Source organism: Symphalangus syndactylus, chromosome 12, assembly GCF_028878055.3.
Source record: "Symphalangus syndactylus isolate Jambi chromosome 12, NHGRI_mSymSyn1-v2.1_pri, whole genome shotgun sequence".
In the NCBI taxonomy this organism is placed as follows: Eukaryota; Metazoa; Chordata; class Mammalia; order Primates; family Hylobatidae; genus Symphalangus; species Symphalangus syndactylus.
In genome coordinates, this window is record NC_072441.2 from 63,403,242 (window position 1) to 63,422,463 (window position 19,222).

General features: G+C 42.7%; 1 long non-coding RNA gene across 1 annotated transcript in view; it reads right to left on the reverse strand.

Moving 5' to 3' along the window:
* Positions 1-14,985, reverse strand: part of LOC134733829 (uncharacterized) — a 30,350-nt gene extending 15,365 nt beyond the window's left edge. The window contains exon 1 of the long non-coding RNA XR_010117383.1: positions 14,466-14,985. This is a non-coding gene — a long non-coding RNA (uncharacterized lncRNA). The remainder of the gene's footprint in view (positions 1-14,465) is intronic.
* Positions 14,986-19,222: the final 4,237 nt, after the last annotated feature.

Consider the following 19,222-nt stretch of genomic DNA (forward strand, 5'->3'; position numbering starts at 1 on the left):
AGGTCACATACAAAGGTTTAGTAATTAGCAACTACCCTGGAAGACAGAAGACAGTGGAGAACTACATTCAGGATTATGAAGAAATAGTATTTCCAGTCTAGGAATAGACAATTAGCTAAACTATCAAGATGTGTAGTGATAAGATACATATATTTATTATTTTTTCTTTTCTTCTTTTTTATTAAAAAACTTTGAAAAGTTGTTGTTGTTTTTTTTTTCCAGGCTAGTCAAGTGAAGCAGTAGGAGTGGAGAAGAAACAAAGAAATCTGTAACTGGTTGTGATCAGTTAGTTGTAACCACTGCATTTGGACCAACCAGGATAAATATATTTCAGATGTACAAAAATTTCAACAAACTTACTTCCAAGTATCATGTCTTAAGAAGCTACTCGACAATATGCTCCACCACACCAGGAAAGAGCGCATGAACGCCAGGAAGAAACAGCTCCAACACAGGAGAGAGGTGAAGGGAACGCCCAGGCAGGTGGCAAAGGGGATTCTCCATTGGCCTGGAGAGTAACTGGTCCACAGAGCAGGAAGATGAAAGGCTCAGGAGAGAAGTCTCTAGGAAAAATAAATGTGATATATAGGAGACTGTGTTTGAGAAGCTGTTAGAGGAAAAGAGAAGTCTGAGCCAGGCACTGGTACACAGACTACTGTTAAAAAAATTTAGACAAATTAGGCCAGGCGCGGCGGCTCACGCTTGTAATCCCAGCACTTTGGGAGGCTGAAGCGGGCGGATCACAAGGTCAGGAGATCGAGACCACGGTGAAACCCCGTCTCTACTAAAAATACAAAAAATTAGCCGGGTGTGGTGGCGGGCGCCTGTAGTCCCAGCTACTCAGGAGGCTGAGCCAGGAGAATGGCGTGAACCCGGGAGGCGGGGCTTGCAGTGAGCCGAGATCGTGCCACTGCACTCCAGCCTGGGTGACAGAGCGAGACTCCATCTCAAAAAAAAAAAAAAAAAAAAAAAAAAAAAAAAAAAATTTTAGACAAATTAAATTTAATAGAGTTTACCTGAGCCGAGGGTAATTTGTGAAGCTGGCAGCCTCCCAAATAGGTCTATACATGCTCTGGCACTGTCCTGAGGTTGGACAGAAAAGGGAAAGTAACAAACATATCGAGAATGGAAGTGAGGTACAGTAACAGTAGGACTGGTTACAGCTCAGCATTTATCTTATTTGAACAGCATTTGAATGGTTGACCATCTGTGATTGGCTGAAACTTGGTGATTGGTTACAAATATAGTTTATAGCCTGTTCACACATCCAGTTAGGTTACAGTTTACTAAGTACGAAGAAACCTTTAGGCCAAATTTACAAGGAGGCAGCTTTAGGCTAATCTTAACTAAAAGTATTAAGGAAGTGAAAAAAAAAGGAAAGCAAGTATTAACCATACGAAAAAACTAAAGCTGAACAAGAAGGCAGCCATAATAATAGTGTTTACATTAAAAGCTTAGTCTTCACCACTATGCAAAATATCCATGTAACAAAACTGCACTGTACCCACTAAATTTGTACAAATAAAAAAAGATATAGGGATGGGAGAAATAAAATAGACAACATATTAAAAAATAGCATACTACTTGATTCAGCAATAAATAGTGTCTACATGGTCTTAATAAAGTAAACTTTAAGTATTGATCAAACAAAATTGTGATATTACTATTTAGAGAGGATAAAAGAGAAGTCACAAGAAGGGATTGGAGCGAGTTTGAGAGAGCTAAGTAATCATCCATTAGGAAGTCAATACCTAACTGATATCGGGGAATCAAGAGAAAGCTGCACAAGCTTATTATTTAGAATCATGAAGATAAATACTAGACCAAATAGAGAAGATAATTGAAAGTGGTGACAACTTGGCTAGGTTACTAAATATGATGGTGAGGGTTGTGCAATGCACAACCCCACAGGGCAGTATTCTCATTATAGAGTATTTGAATGGTGCCTCCCCAACCAAAGTTGAGCTTTGCACAACCTGCCTAGCCTTACACAGCAGCTCTGCCTCTTGGGGGCAAGGACTAGTGTTGGGACAGGTTGATGTGAGACTGGGACGGCTCTATTCAGTTGTAAACATTATAGCACTATTTGTCTTTTAAAATTGTGTGTTTGATTTTTTAAAAATCTAAAGTAGAAAAGGGAGAAGATGAATTTTAGACATCTGAGATAGACCCCTTGGGATTCGGCAGTTGAAAACAAGACAATGCAGAGAGCTGAGAATAATCAGTTAATTTGAGAAGAGAAAAACAACAAAAACAAAAACAAAAACGAAAAACGGAGAAAGTATCATAGAAGTAAAAAAGAGATCTTCCAGAAGGAGGTAATGGCAACAGCGCCACATGCTGGTAAGTCGGAAATTATTCAGGCACTGGATCTCATCTCCACCACGCTGAACTGTTGTTTCCTCATCTAAACAATGGTGTAATGATATCAACTTCACAATGCCCTTTTATTGCTGCTTTTATGAGATGAAAGAGTGACCAAGTTGCCACAGTAAGACATTCTTTTCAGCACCCAGTTTTGCATCTTGACTATACTTTCCTCAAACTAAGTATTGTTTAGGGAAAGGGTTATGTTACTGAAAATTCATTTTATTATCAAAATTATATAACTTACTTCCAAGATCCTGGGAAAGATGTTTTCTCTTTTTAATTTGGCTGAGATTAGGCTTCAGTTCCTTGAAACAGAGGGGTGCAGTTGAGATTCTGGAGGCTCTTGGAGAATCCCATGGAAATTCTTTTTCCTTGAGAAATATCTGCCTCTTGCTGGATAGGTGAAATAATCTCTTTCCTGCCACAGGACTCACGCTGCAAGATGAGCTTCCCTTCTCCAGTGAGTGGACACATAACAGAGACATTAAAGTGATGCTGTCTCAACTCAGCCCAGGCCTGACTTTCAGAGAAGACACACTGGATCTTAAGCCCAGAGGCATCTAACCTAGAGCCTGAGCCCAAGAAAAAAACTGAAGAGTCTCTGAGAGGAGAAAAAATCTGGAGTAGAGTGCTGTTCCAACGCCACCAAAATCCCTGTCCTCTTCTCGCTAAAGGAAGAGGTCTCCGTACAGTGACAAGTCCCCATAAAACCATGAGGGCTGTTGAGTTGCCTTTGTTCTGATATCTCCCAGCATCGGTTTAACAGTAATGACAAGAATGACCATTTTACAGAGCGTACTATGTGCCAGGTACTGTTCTTAGCACTTTACTTATGTTAACTTTTGTGCAGATGAGAAAAATGAGGCCCAAAGGGGCTAAACAACTTGCTAATATTAGAGATAGTCCAAACATTAAAGGAGGTCCCTGAACACTGGCATCTCTACCATGTCTTTAAGATCCTCAGCATCCATCTGAGAGGTAGAAGTTTCTCCCCTCCTCAAAAACCTGCAGTTAGTTCCACCAAATTTTAGCATAGAGAGAGTATCCAGACTTCTTACCTTGGCTTTCAGAGTTCTTTATGATGCCGAACATCACCTCCACTATTCTTACCACATTCCGGGAGTGCCTGCTACAATGAGCTTCTCATATGCCAAAAAGAGTGGCATATGCTCTGGCAGGCTGAGGATAGGGTTTTTTGGGAAAGGGAGCATTTCAGGATCAAACATGTCATACCACACCTGCACCTACCCACTTGCTTGAGCCCAGCCCTCTCAGTTCTATTTCACCCAGACCCCAGGGAGCTTAATGCTTGAGTAAGGAGTTGGTGGACTAGGTGATCTTTGGAGTCCCATCTGGACTAAAAATAGAACAGCAGGCTTTCTATGTTCACTTCCGCCCATGTCTGTGGACAGACCTGGATGGAGTAAGGATCGCTTTCTTTATATATCACCTGAAGACCATGACATTTCTCTCTAAAAGCCTTCCAGCCCTCAGAAGTCCATATACACAATCTCTCTCTCTCTCAGACTAAGGGAGGTACATAGGGGCCAGTGAAGGAATGAAGCAGAGTGAAGCTCTTAGGGATGGTGTACTCCTCAAGAACTTTTATACAGACTGAATCTGTAATGGCCAAACTGACCTCTTTTTTTTGTTCAACCACAGTGGATCACTTGGTCTTTTTAAAGATTTGAAGCACTTTCAACATTCAATGTCTTCTGTCAATTTCTTCCTTTTTGCCTGAAGTGCCCTTTTCCTTTGGTTTTCTTGGCAAACTTCTGTCCTTTCTTCAAGGTTCAGCTTAAATATCACTTTCTCTGAGAAGTGTCTTCTGGACCAGTTAGACAGTAAACCATGCTGGAGGCAGCAGTGGCATCTTATCGTGAAAGTGAGTAGCCTTCCCAGATGTGTATGTCAAAAGAAGGCTGCTCTACATTAGCTAGAAAATGAGCCAAGGGAACATTTGTGGGATAGCCACAGCACCCCCACACTCCTAACAAGAAGCAGTTAGGGTTCCAATTGGACCACTGATTGGCGATCAAAGACTCAATGCCATTGAGCGTGGCCACAATAAATTTAGCAGGAGAAAAACAAAGCAGGTAAAACTCTAACCTCAGCCCTAACAATTCTCAGTAGGACATTCACACAACACTTAACCTTGAGCAATTGACCCTTTTTTGGTGCGTCCTTCAGGGTTAACTGATTATTGCATATATGCATCAGTAATGGAAGAATTAACTTGCCACATATGGTTAATCAGATGCAGTTAAATGTTAGAGGATTTCTGTCAAAACCAGTGACTTTTGTTACAGAACAGGTGAGCTACATCTCTTTTGTAAGTCTATAATTATATCTATAATTAGATAATGGGAACGATAATCTTTTAAGGCTATTTCTAATTCAGGACAGTAATGCCATTTAAAAATTGTCACTTGTGGTAAAATACATGTAACACAAAATTTACAATCTTAAGCATCTTTAAGTGTATAGTTTAGGAGTATTAAGTACATTCACATTGTTGTGCAATCATCACCCTCTTCAGAACTCTCCATCTTGCAAAACTGAAACTCTGTGCCCATTCAGCAATAACTCTCAATTCCCATTTCTCCTACCCCCGGCAACTATTTTTCTACTTTTTGTCTCTGTGAACTTGACTATAAGTACCTCATATAAGTTGAAGTACCTCATATAAGTGGAATCATACAGCTTTTGTCTTTTTGTGACTGCCTTATTTCACTTAGCATGTCTTCAACATTCATCCATGTTGTAGCATATGTCAGGATTTTCTTCCTTTTTAAAGCTGAATAATATTCCATTGTAGCTATATACTACATTTTGTTTATTCATTCATCCATCAATGGACACTTGGATTGCTTCCACCTTTTGACAACTGTGTATAACATTGCTGTGAACCTGGATGTACGCATTTCTGTTTGGGTCTCTGATTTTGATGCTTCTAGATATATATACACAGAAGTGGAATTGCTGGATCATAGGTATTTCTATTTTTTATATTTTGAGGAACCGTCATACTGTTTTCCATAGAACACTCACCATTTTACATTCCCACCAACAGAGAACAAGGGTTCCAACTTCTTCCCATCCTCGTCGACACTTGTTATTTTCTGCTTTGTTTTAATTTTGATAGTAACTATCCCAGTGGTTGTGATGTGGTATCTCATTGTGGCTTTGATTTGCATTTTTGTAATGATTAGTGATGTTGAGCATCTTTTCACCATTTAAACATAAGAGAATGCTTTGCATGCTCATTGTTGTAATGGGAATGTGTGTGTTACACCGGGGTTGTCAAGTCATTTACAATTTTTAATAAAGTTCTAAACACATCCCTGTTTATCTTGCCTGACTTGGATTGTGCTAACAGAATCGTCAAAATTACATTCCAGCTTCTCAATTCTTTGGTCAAAGATGTGTTCTGCACAAGCATCAACAATCGAGGTCAATATCAAGATTATATAACTTTCCTCATCACCAATTCCTATCCATAGAGTATACACAGGCACACTTGATTCTCTCCTATGGCTTTCAGAGGTTTTGTGTGTGTGTGTGTGTGGTGGGGGGGCGGCAATCAGAAGTCTGTGATAAATGCATTTGAAAATTCCTGCATGGCCTCTTCTTGTTTCTGCTTTACACGTTTCTTCCTGTCAAGCAAGGCACCAGAAGGGTAAATCCTATATTTGCTAGAACAGCGTGTGAATAAAATCATTTTAAGGTAATGGCAATTCATTCAGAGGAGATAAGAGGACAAACCTGTCCTTTGAGGCATTCAAGGTTTCAAAGGATCTTTGATAGTAACAGCTCAAATAGAGCTAAAAAAAGAAAAACTGGCATATTTGTTATCAGTCCCTTAACTTCCTCAGCATAATCATAAGGCCAAAAGGGCTCCAGAGAAGCTATGCAAAGATAAGTAATGGAGAAAATGTAAACTTTTTGCTCAGACCATGGCAAAAGTGGCTAACCAGAGTATAAAGTAGACAATTTAGGTAGAAACGCAAGTCAAGTTCTCCTGAGATTTATTTCATGTACTGTTGTTTATTACCCCTGTATTCTGAGGAAAGTAAGGCTGGCAATATCTTCTTTTCCATTTAGGTTAATCAATCTATCTCTGAAAGAATTGTCTATGGGAATCCACTCATTCTCTAAAAGCTTGAAACAAGAGCTCATGGAATTCCTGCCAATCCTAGCGTTTAGATCTCCAGCGATGTTATTTGAACCTGGAAAATAAATCCTGATTGTCATCAAACCTTGTGTTCCTGAGCAGAGAGAGTAGTGTGAATGGTGAAACAGAGTCTTCATGCTGTCAGGAAAATCAGTCAAGGCCAGAAGAACAGTTCCCCATGCTGTGAGCAGAAGCCGGCTGAGATAAGGGGGGCTCATCCACTGTTAATACATTTTTTTTTTTCTTGACAGCCAAAAAATAAATGGTCTAAACCTGTGATAAAAGAAAGTTCTAACAGCACACCAACAGGGCACATGTATACATATGTAACAAACCTGCACGTTGTGCACATGTAGCCTAAAACTTAAAGTATAATAATAATAAAATAAAATAAAAAAAGAAAGTTCTAAAGTGAAGGGTGTCCACAGGCATGTTAGTCTGAGAAGAACAACAGGCTGACCTTTTCAACTCTTTATTTTTAAGCATGCTTTAGATTATATTCTAGATCCAACTGGAGGAGTTCATACACTAACAGTACAGATTCTGCCTTTTTAAGTAGCCCTTGAGTGGTTTCAGTTGCTTTTCTTGACTTGAGCATTTAAAATCCTTCAGCAATGAACCTTAAAACCCTCAGAAAATCTAATGATAACATCCCTCTTGTAGAGCCTCAGTTGGCCCTGTTTCAAGTGAGGACAAACATTGCCCTGGCCTTCAGGTAGAGCTGCATAACACAGGGATTCACAGGGCAAACACTCTGGAGTCAGAGCCTGTGTTTGCATCTTGCCTTCCCTGCTTCGTAGTTGTGACACTCCAGGCAGGTTATTTAAATTATCTGTACCCTAATTCCCTCATCTGTAAAATGGCAATAAAATTATCATTATACTGACGTGTGCTTATGAGGATTGCATGTGGCCATTCATATAAAGTGCTCGGAACCCAGGCTGGTGCATGCTAAATGTTTAATAATTGTTACCTATTATTATTATTACTAATTTTATCATTATATAACTTATCCCTTGCACCCAGTTAGAAATCATGTCCCAGACCTGCCTGGCCTCATTCTTTTGGTCTAAGTAGAGTATGTCCAACCAGTTTCTGGAAATGAGGTATCTGTACAGTGTCCAGGTGAGGTCACCTGCCTTGAGGCAAGACTTACTGGTGACTTAGCCAAGGAAGAATTCCTTAGACTCTGAAATGAGAGGGTAGTTTAACAGATGGTGATTGTAAGCTCCAGGTCAAATTCTCCCTCCCAGCCAAATGTCCATCCCTGAGACTGTGAGGACCTTCTCTTGCACAGGCTCCTTCCAAGGCCCTGGGCAATGCCTGCCAATTTCATATTCATAATTTTGTATTATTTTTATTAAAGGGTCTTCTACATCTTGAGGCCTTTCAAAACCTGGATGCACTCCTACATGGGACTTGTCATAGGGAAAAAGCACTTTTTTTTTTTTTTGGCAGTACTTCAGTTGGCCGTATTTCCTCACGTGGCTACTCTGAAGAGATCCCATTTCCAGGAACTGGGTGGACATACTGTACCTTGGGCCAAAGGAGTGGGGCCAAGCCTGTAAACAGACTCAACCCTTGCAGAAGCCATTTGTAAGAAGTTGAGGTATTGTCATTTTGGCCCAGGCTAGTGGTTCTCCACTTTGGGAAAGGGTGCTGGGGTAGAAAGATCAGATTTACTTCTTCAAACTATGCACACTTGGCAGGGAGAGGCCTTACCAAATTTTCTCCCTAGATAATTTTAATACACTCCCCCAGACTGATGGGCCCTCACTGAGTTGGAGTATGGGACCCTACCTCCCTGGAATACAGCAAAAGTTTTCTTTTGAGAACCTGCAGTGGATTCTGTGGTGCTCCCTAAGCTCGCCCAGCTCCACCCGAGAAGCTTCACCTGGTGACAGTGTACACAGAGTCCATCCCCAGCATTGCCCTGCAGGGAAGGAACTTCCTTACCCAAGATTAAGCTGCCTGGTACATGTAAGTTCCTAATGAATAAAGGCCCAGCCCCCAGCCTCAATTTGGGATATCTCTGAAAGGCCATCCCAGTTTCAGAGCTCCCTGGGGGACTAGGCTTTTGTTTCAACTGCATCCCAGTTGACTTCTCCCTCCACCCTGTCCTGCTTCTCTCACTTCCTTGCAAGTGTTCTGAGTGCCCTCCCCCAAAAACCTTCTGAATGCAAATCTGTCTCAGAGTCTGTTTCCCAGGGAACCTGATCCATGACAAACCCCCATCACGCTGTCTTCCTCCTCCTCCATTCAGTATAACCTTCCCAACGCCCCTTATACAGCACTCTGGAAGAGAAACATTTATAACTCTCAGAAATGTGACAGATTTGTGGGAGACACATCACAGATACAAGAAGCCAACTATGTCAATGTCTAGGTTAAAAAAATAAACTACTGAAATAAAAAGGACTAGTTGGAGATGGTTTAAAAATGAAGCAAAAAGCTTATAGATTAAAGAAACACATATGAGATTAGGTAATATAGATGAGTTTTAAAATAAAAGACTAGCAGCTACAGTTTTTTTTTTAACTTCTATTTTAAGTTCAGGGGTACAAGTTCATGTTTGTTACAGAGGTAAGCTTGCGTCATGGGGGTTTGTTGTACAGATTATTTCATCACCCAGGTATTAAGCCTAGTACCCATTAGTTGTTTTAAAAAGTAAAAAGAAATAAGAAATTGAGCTTTTAGATGACAAGGTAAGACCTAGGATATGAAATGCTGAAAACATACACATAGATAGGAGTTGAGAATTACAAATAAAATTCAAGAACTAAAGGATAAAAAACGAATTTAGGAATGGCTTTAAAAATAAAAGCATTCCCTCAAATGGTTAAACATAGAATTACCATATGATCCAGCAATTTCACTTCTATGCCTATACCCCAAAGAATTAAAAGCAGGAACTCAAACAGATACTTGTACACCCATGTTCATGGCAGCATTATTCACAATAGCTAAAAAGTGGAAGCAACCCAAATGTGGATAAGCAAAATGTGGCATATACATACAATAGAATATATTATTCAGCCTTAAAATGAAGAAAATTCTGACATATGCTACAACATGGATGATGCTTAGAGACATCACGCTAAGTGAAATAAGCCAGTCATAAAAAGACAAGTATTTTATGATTCCATGTATATGAGGTACCTAGACTAATGAAATTTACAGAGACAGAAAATAGAATGGTGGTTACCAGGGGCTGGGGGAGTGGGCAACGGTGAGTTAGTGTTTCATGTGTACACAGTTTCAGCTTGGAACCATGAAAAAGTTCTGGAGATGGATAGTGGTGATGCTTGTACAACATTGTAAATGTAGGTAATGCTATGGAATTGTACCCTCAAAAATTATTAAAATGGTAAATTTTGCTATGTACACTTTACCACAATAAAGAATCACCCCCCCACCAAAAAAAGCCAAAAGTTCATAGATTAGAGGAAGAGAGAGAGAGAGAGGAGAGAAGAGAGAGAGGTGAGAGAGAAGAGAGAGAGGAGAGAGAAGAGAGAGAGAGGAGAGAGGAGAGAGAGGAGAGAGAGGAGAGAGGAGAGAGAGGAGAGAGGAGAGAGAGGAGAGAGGAGACAGAGGAGAGAGAGGAGAGAGAGAGAGAGAGAGGAGAGAGGAGAGAGAGAGAGAGAGAGAGAGAGAAAGCCTAGCTAAGCTTGCCAGCTTTGGTTCTGAGCAGAACAGTGTGTGGTGGAGATGCAGTGCTCCTTCATGGAGGAGGCAGAGACCAATACACGATGACCCTACTCTCACCCGCCTATCATGTTCATGTTTCTGTCGAAGGCAAAATTTTCAGCTCGGTCTTCTAGTTACAGGGACCCTGCCTCCTGTGTTGGTCAACCCCTCTGGAAACTTTTCAGGCACCTGCCACAATCCACGTTGACAAGGGAGAGACTCCTCAGGACAGAAATGAAGAGAGAGTCAAAGCCAAGATGGGTGGTTGTGACTTACCTACTTATTTTAACCAGCAAATTTGGGGGCAGTGGCTATTTTGAGCTGTGTCTGAAGGAAGTCTTTCCTGCACATAGGAATGCAAGTGTTGGCAGCCATCACTATGGCTTCCTAATAATTGTTCCCTCTTTCCTGAAATTCTTTCCAGCCTGTAGTTCCAGCACTGAGAGTCCTTCTCACTGGGAGACTTGGGTTATGAAAATACTCCCAAAGAGGAAGCTGCTTTTCCAAGTATAGAGGAAGTGGAAAGGCAAGTGTGATCTGGATTCTACCTGGTTCTGTTCCCACATGAATGACTGCCAAGAGTTCCCCACCCACTTGCAGCCAGTGCCAGAGTTTCTTTTCAGCCTCCAAAACTCTTGGTTTTCCAAGAAGTTATCTTAAATTAATTCTATTTATGATATTCCCTGACGACACATTAATCATTTGTTCGTATCTTTATTCATTTGGCTAACTTTCATTCTACAAACATCTATTCAACAAATATTTATTGAGTGCCAAATATGTGCCAATGTGCTGGGAACTATGTCAGGAAGCTTAGAGATTGATTCTAGCATAAACACTTTATTTTATAGTTGAGCATAAAGACCTAGAATTGCTCTATTCAATACAATAGCTACTGGCCACATGCTGCTATTTAAATTTGATTTAATTAAAATTAAAAAGTGGCCAGGTGTGGTGGCTCATGCCTGTAATCCCAGCACTTTGGGAGGCAGAGGTGGGTGGATCACCTGAGGTCAGGAGTTCCAGACCAGCCTGACCAACATGGTGAAACTACATCTCTACTAAAAAACACAAAAATTAGCCGGAAACTGTGGCGGGTACCTGTAATCCCAGCTACTAGGGAGGTTGAGGCAGAAGAATCGCTTGAACCTGGGAGGTGGAGGTTGCAGTGAGCCGAGATTGCGCCATTGCACTCCAGCCTCGGTGACAGAGCAAGGCTCCATCTCAAAAAAATTAAATAAATAAAAATAAAAAATAAATAAAAAAAATTTCTGAGTCACAGTCACATTTCAAGTTATCAATAGACTCATGACTACTGGCTGCCACATTGGACAGTGCAGATCTAGAACATTTTCAGAAAGCTCTATTGGGCCACGATGGCTTAGAGAGTTAAGTAAATTGCCCTCGATCAGATAGCCATTCCAATCAAATTCTGTGAACAGCACAATTTTCCGTATCTTATGTTTCTACTAATTCTATAAAAATGAAACTCCGCCGGCGCGGTGGCTCACGCCTGTAATCCCATCACTTTGGGAGGCCAAGGCGGGTGGATCACGAGGTCAGGAGATTGAGACCATCCTGGCTAACACAGTGAAACCCCGTCTCTACTAAAAAATACAAAAATTAGCCGGGCGCGGTGGCGGGCGCCTGTAGTCCCAGCTACTCGGGAGGCTGAGGCAGGACAATGGCGTGAACGCGGGAGGTGGAGCTTGCAATGAGCCGAGATCCCACCACTGCACTCCAGCCTGGGCCAAAGAGTGAGACTCTGTCTCAAAAAAAAAAAAAAAAATGAAACTCATTTCTGTGTTGGACATCTCCTCCGGAAACTTCTCAAGCACCTGCCATAATCCATGTTGAGATGAGAAAGTGGGCCTGGTTGTAAACACCAAAATATTTGAAAGAAAATAGAAGAAAAACGGAGATGCATGTACAGATATTTAAAAATTATATAGGTAGCTAACTCCAGCTAGAGTAAAATATCCACATGTCTGCTTGATTGTTTTTATTAACAAAACAAGACTTTTAAAATGTTGAAAGCATGGCTTCAATTCTTACCCTAGGCACCTGCCTCTAGTTTGATTGTGGAATTACCCCTTTGGCTTGAGGATTGAGGCAGACTGCTTCAGCAGTGGGTCTGCACAGGACTGTCTTGGATCTTGTTCTCTGCTCTGTATGTCCTGGGAGATTCCATGCCATTTCCAGGCGTTAAAATCCATCTATAGGCAGATGATTCCCAAATATACATCTCTCACCAGGCCTGCTATCTCCTTGATCTCTGCATGACTTAGACTCTACACTTGGATGCCTAGCAGTTATTTCAAGTCCACAAGTCCGAACATAACTCTTGATCTCACCCTGCCTTCAAACCTGCTCCTCCACCATCTTCCCTTTCCCAACAAATGGCAAGCCTTACATCAAGACATTCAAGTTAAAACCTACAGGTCATGCCTGATTCCATCCTTTCCTCCATGTCACATTTTGAATCCTGTTACCTCTACCTCTCAAATACATCCCCTCATGTCACATTTTGAATCCTGTTACCTCTACCTCTCAAATACATCCCCAACAAGTCTCTCCTTCTTTTCAGCTTCACCCCAGTGGCTCCAGACCAAGCCATCGTCTCTCCCTGGACTCCCTGGACTCCTCCAAAAGCCTCCTATACTCCATCCCTATACTCCATCCCTATACTCCATCCTTCCACTTTAGTAAGCTTCAAATCAGTGGCCTACCTGGCCTTTGCCTTCAAAGTTAAAATGATAGGAAGTGAACAGCAATCACAAGGAAGGATCTAAGTTAGATTTAAAAGCAACTTCCTGTCAAATAGTGATGTGTGTGTGTGTGCACGCGCGTGTGCACGCAGGGAGGTGGGTATTGACTGCGAAGAAGCATGAGGGAAACTTCTGGGCTGCTAGAAATGTTCTATATCTTGATCTAGGTGTTGGTTATGTGGGTGCATATGTATATGCATATAAATTATACTTTAATTTTTAAAAGCTAAAAAAATAAAGAAAAGGACTTCTTGCCAAGATTTTAAAGACAGTTTGGTAGCACATAAAGGGATGTTGTGGAATCTACTTTCTTGGCTTCCTTTCAGAATAGGATGGAAGTCCTAGCTGCCTGGGGGTGTTCAGTGCCTAGAATTAAAGAGATATAATCAGAAATCACATTTGTTCTGCTTAATTCTACCCTTGGCCCTGTGTTAGATGCATCATGATGAATATTTAATGTGTCACTTAACATTTCATCACAGAAGAGTATTTAAGGACATTATGAATAATTAATATGCTGGGGGGAGGGACATTTGAGAGTACCCAGCCTGGGCCTCTTTCCACTGTGGAGCCAAATTACTGTGGGATTCTTTGGGGTCAAAAGCAGTCACCATTTGCCAGGCTTTTCCTGGATGTGTCCAAATACCACTGTGTCCTTCAGCTTCAGAAATAAGGCAGCCTAAAGCAAACCAGACTGTGATAAAAGGATGTGTTGTAAATTTACATTTATGGAGGAACACAGCAACACAGTCTGTGGCACCTTAAAGAAGCCAAGTTGACTCATGGCTTTCCTTTTCTCTCTACCCACTGACCAGCAGTGGGAGACCCTGACCAACTGTCTGGCAAGCAGCTGAGTAGACATGATGATCTGGGTGTGTTGTCATCTGCAAGCAGGCACTTGTGTTTGCCAGATTGGGTAAGTAGGAGTGCAGGGATCTTGGTGTGCACACAACAGCACAGTAGTTAAAGCACGGGCTCTAGAGCTGCATCACCTGGGTTCACTGCCCACTGCTGCCCCTTCCTGAGTGTGTGACCTTGGGCGAGTTTCTGAATCTCTCTGTGCCTAAAGTAACTATAGGCAATAGCACCAGTGGCATGAGTTTTAATGATTTTAGATGTTAATGCATGTAATTAAAACAGTCCTTGGCACATGGTGTGATTTTTTACAGATAAACTGCAAACAGACAAGGAATTTTCTTGTAAGAACAGTTCACACTTTCAGATCCACCTGACCCTAAGCGTGTGTTCTAAACCACTATTCTTCACTTCTTCCCTGAAAGCACTGAACTCTGATAGAGGTGTGCTGGGCACGATGGTGTAGGGGAAAGAAAGGAGTCCTCCTGGCACTGAGTTATACCTGCATAATGTGAGCCAGAGTTGAGGGGATGGGAATGGCATCCCATGACCTGAATTCATGTTCTGGCCCTGTCACCACCCAGCTGTGTAATCTTGAGCAGGTTACTCACCTCCTGGCCTCAGACTCCTCAACTGTGCAGTGGAGAGTTGGATGGATCCTCTAAGATCCCTCTGACCCTGGCATTCTACCATTCCAATGTCCACATTCAGCCCTGCTCATAGCAGTTGCTCTGGTTTGAGTACGTGGCTCTGATGGGGAACAGAGGCTGAAGGGCTGCTGCTGGGTGAGTATGTCTGAAGGCACCTCAAATGACAAATGTATCTGAGCATATCTTTCTCCTGTCCTCGCCAACATTGATTTTTCCAAGTCTGGGGTTGATGCATTGCTGAGATGGAGAGGGGAAGAGTACACAGTGTTCTTCCCTGAGTCCACGGAGGGCAGGCCCTTGCAGAGCTGTCTGCTTTGTGACTCTTCCTGGGGCTTCAGTAGGCACAACGTGGACACTGTCATCTGGAGAGGTAGGCAGGAGGTGGGGGGGAAAGTGAGAAAGCAATATTCTCCCTGGCTTGAAGGCCAGGAACCAAAGCTGCCTGATTTCTAGTCACAGTTTTGCTACTTCTTGTCTCTGAAACCCTGAGTCAGTCCCTCTCAGGGCCTCAATTTCCTAATCTATCAATAAAGATAATCTTATCTGAGGCTAGTCTGGTGTGTTAAAGGGCACAGGAAATCTCCCTGTACACTATCTAGTCCTATAACATGGATGTGGTTTTCCTCTTCTTGGGAAATTTCTGGTGCTCACAGAACTGATTTACAAATACCTCCAGCTTTTGGGATGGAGACTAAAAACCTTGCTTCTCAGGAGCATAGTCTTGCCACAGAAGCTGGGGTATCTAAGAGCACAGCCATGACTTTCTACTTGACATCAAGAGCAAGCTTTGGGTGAGGAGCATGTAATTCGATACTAAAACACGAACCCAGCAGGAAAGACAGTGTGATGGAGACCAGAGCCCTGTGCTTGGCACTGGAGGTGCACAAATGAATAAAAGGCCGACGGTCCAAAGAGAGAGAGAACTTGGTTAGACCATCACAGTCTATGATAGAGAAGTACAGTTGCTTTGGGTGCACTGAGAAGAAATATCACAACTGGGAAGTAAGGTTGAGAGAGGGAAGGGAAGCCTCCTAGAGAAGGTGATGTCAGAGCTGAGTCCTGAAAGATGAGTAGGAGTTAGTTGGAAAATACAGGTTTTAAGAAAAGGAATTCAAAGCAGAGGGTACTGTATGTACTGAGGGCAAGGAAGACTGGCTATGCTAGGGAAAACAAGAAGTTCAGAATGGCTGGAGTATAGAATCATGCTTCTGGGGATGTGGAACGAAGGAAAAAGGAGAAGGGAGAGAGTAGCAAGAGAAGAAGCAAGGGAGAAGTGCTCCCTGAATATAAGGGAGAAGAACAGAACTTTATTCCAGTTCCCAATGTAAAAATGCTTTAAACAGGCTGGGTGCGGTGCCTCACGCCTGTAATCCCAGCACTTTGGGAGGCCGAGGGGGGCGGATCACAAGGTCAGGAGCTCAAGACCAGCCTGGCCAAAACGGTGAAACCCCATCTCTACTAAAAATACAAAAATTAGCTGGGAGTGGTGGCGGGTGCCTGTAGTCCCAGCTACTTGGGAGGCTGAGGCAGAATTGTTTGAGCCCAGGAGGCAGAGGTTGCAGTGAGCTAAGATCACACCACTGCACTCCAGCCTGGGTGACAGAGCAAGACTCTGTCTAAAAAAAAAAAAAAATCTTTACACATGATGGCCACAGAGGGTAAGAGATTTGCCCATGGCCGTGTGGGGAAACAAATGACCCAAAAATGTGTTGAGGGTGGGGTATGCATGAATGTGTTGAAGTCACTGCCCTTGAGAGTGGCTGCCAGAGATTTCCTACCTTGCTGAAGGTGATCACAAGAGTGGTTGCATAGCAGGTTAATAATATACTAAACGCACAGTATCTGCAGAGCAGTCTACAACATTCCAGATGTGCTACATTTCTGTGCCAGAAGAAATTAATTAAACTCTGTGAATGGGAAGTGTGTGTGTGTCTGAGAGCGGAGAGCAGAGTCGGACTAATCTGACATTTCACACTCTTTCCATGACCTTGGCAGATGGCTTCCCTTCAGCCAATCTCTGTTCCCCACTCTTCATTCATATACCTTCCTAAGGCTTGAGCAGCTAGCATTTAGAAATGGTACAAATTCCAGGTTTTTTGTTTTTTTTTAAACCCTTCCCATTAGGGGCTGCCGTTTGACAGGAGCCATTATTTTCGAATCTGAGAAACCAAAGCCCAGACTAGCTTTGTAAGGTCCCCAGAATAGCGCTGCCAGGCAAGGGCAGCTCTGGAGCTAGAACCTAGGCTCCTGTGTCCTAGCCCGACACTCTTCACCCTGCACCTGCCGGGGTAATGGTGTTGTCTTACAAGGTCTGTAGTAACAGTGATGAGGCCAGAAAGTGATGTCAGCTGTGCGGGGACCACTCTGGGCCTTTTCTGCACCGCCATAGACAACCCCACCTAGGAAACCCCTTCAGAGGCCCTGGAATACAAAGACTCCTTGACCTTCCATCCCAAACTCCACTCTGATCTTTGTTCCCATGTTCAACATGACTTAAAAGCTACACTACATGAGGAGGACTGGGGACATGGGGATGCGATTTTAGGAATTATGCCACTTTATGCCAGCGAATGAAGGACTGCCCCAAACTCTACAACGAAATCCTCTGTGAAGCAGGCCCTCAGCTTGAGCACAGGGTTTGAGGAAGTCTAAAACGTGAAGCTCTAGCGCTGCAGAGAGGAGCAGCCCCTCACCTTGGGTCGCTTTCCTTTCCCGTCCTTTGTATCAAATGCTCACGCCCAATTCGCAGGGGCGACGGGAGTGAGTCCATCCTGGGTCCTGCCAGGCCGATGGCGCTGTCCCTCTGCCCCCTTCCCTCAGCCCATTTTCTCCTCATCAGGCAACAGAAATGTCTGAATACCTGCGGGGGCACAGCCTGGGGTGAGAGGCCTGAGCAGGCAGAATGTCTGTAATTATAAAGTGCTGTCCAAGATCCTAGGCCAAACCTTGAGGAAACGGAATTGGAAGAACTGCGTCCAGGCCTTGGGGAGGATTCTCCACGCACACGGTGAGGTGTTTGGCTGCTCAAGGGTCTCTGTGGTGAAGCGCTGCCCTCTAGTGGTAGGAGGTAGAAATGACCACGTCTTCTTGGCCTGGTTCCAAGAGCATCAGAGACGTAAGTCCCAAACCTGAGCTGGGCTCTTGAAATCCTCTAGGAAAGGGTCTTGTTCCCACTGACTTCTGCAAAGAGGAAAAACAGAAGTGTGCACGGAGGTGGTGGGGAGAAAACGCTGGACTGGTCACCTGGACGCTCAGCTTGCGGTTGTATAAACAACTGCCAGCTTTCCCTAAAGAAATGGTTCCATCTAGCTCCTGAGGTCCCACAGGGCTGGAGAGAGGTGAATGTTTCTGCTAATGGAGTTTATGTGGCCACTTCTTTCTACCTTCCTCCAGCCCCTTGGTCCTCGATATTTCTCTTCTGCTGTCCCCTAGGACTAGGCCTTGTCAAACTGTGTCAGAGAAGAGTACTGGTGAATTGAAAGAACAGGATCATTAGCCACACTTGTGGGAGGACTTCTGCAGGTAGGTTAGGTAGAGTCCACGCTATGTTGACTCGCTTTGAAGTTAATAACCATAACTATTATTACAGGAGATTTTGGTCAACAAACACAAAGCTGTAGTTAGAAGGAACAAGTTTAAGAGATCTATTGTACATCACAGTGACCGAAGTTAATAATAATATTTTGTATACTTAAAAATTGCTGAGAGAGTAGATTTGAAGTGTTTTCATTGCATAAAAATAAGTATGTGAGACAATGGACATGTTAAATGGCTTGATTTAGCCATTACACAATGTATTCATATATCAAGATACATTGCACATAACAAATATATATAATTTTTACTAGTCAATTGAAAAAATGTATCCATAATAGCAAATTCTTCTGTGTGCTTTCTTCATGCCAGGCAATACTCTAACCTACTGTCATGTGCTTACTCATTTAATGCTTACAGTGGCCTTGTGAGGTAGGTAATGTTCTACTCCATTTTACTGATGAGGAAACAGGCTCAGAGAGGTTAAATAGCTTTTCAGATAGAAGCAGAAGATCTAGCGTTTGGCTAGAACATCTCAAAACTACTCTCCTATCCTGTTTCTACTATTTTTCCTGACACAAAATAGTAGATCAGTAGAGTCAGAGAGCCTGAGTGCAGAGACGTAATTAGAGTTAGAGGCCAGAACTGCCTGAGGAAACCATAGGATTCCTGGATCCCACAAAGGAAGAGGTCCAAGGCGGAGTGGCCTTTCTGAAACAGATTCTGCAAGGAAAGGATCGTCTGAGATGGGCCTGTCTGAGTGCCTGTCTCTCCAAACAAGGTCATAGTAACTGTGGCTTCCACAAGGTGAATGAAGGCTTGGCAAATCTTAACTTGGAAGCTCTTAACCTCCTTAAGAATAGGGATTGTTTTAATAGTGACCAGTGTCTAAGAGTGCTTCGTGCTTGGTTGGTGCATAGTAAATGCTTGTGGAATGTAGGATGAATAGCAATAATAGCTAACATTTAATGAGCAATTACAATATGCCAAGCACTCTTATCAGAGCTTTCCATGCACTATCTTATGTAATAGTCACAATATACCTATGAGGCGTAATTGTTACCATACTCTCCCCATTTCACAGACAAAGAAATTGAGGCACTAAAGATTAAATTGCTTTTCCAGGTCACACCGAGAATGGAACAAGTATTTTACTTCAGATAATGTGTGCTTGTCTTCAATGT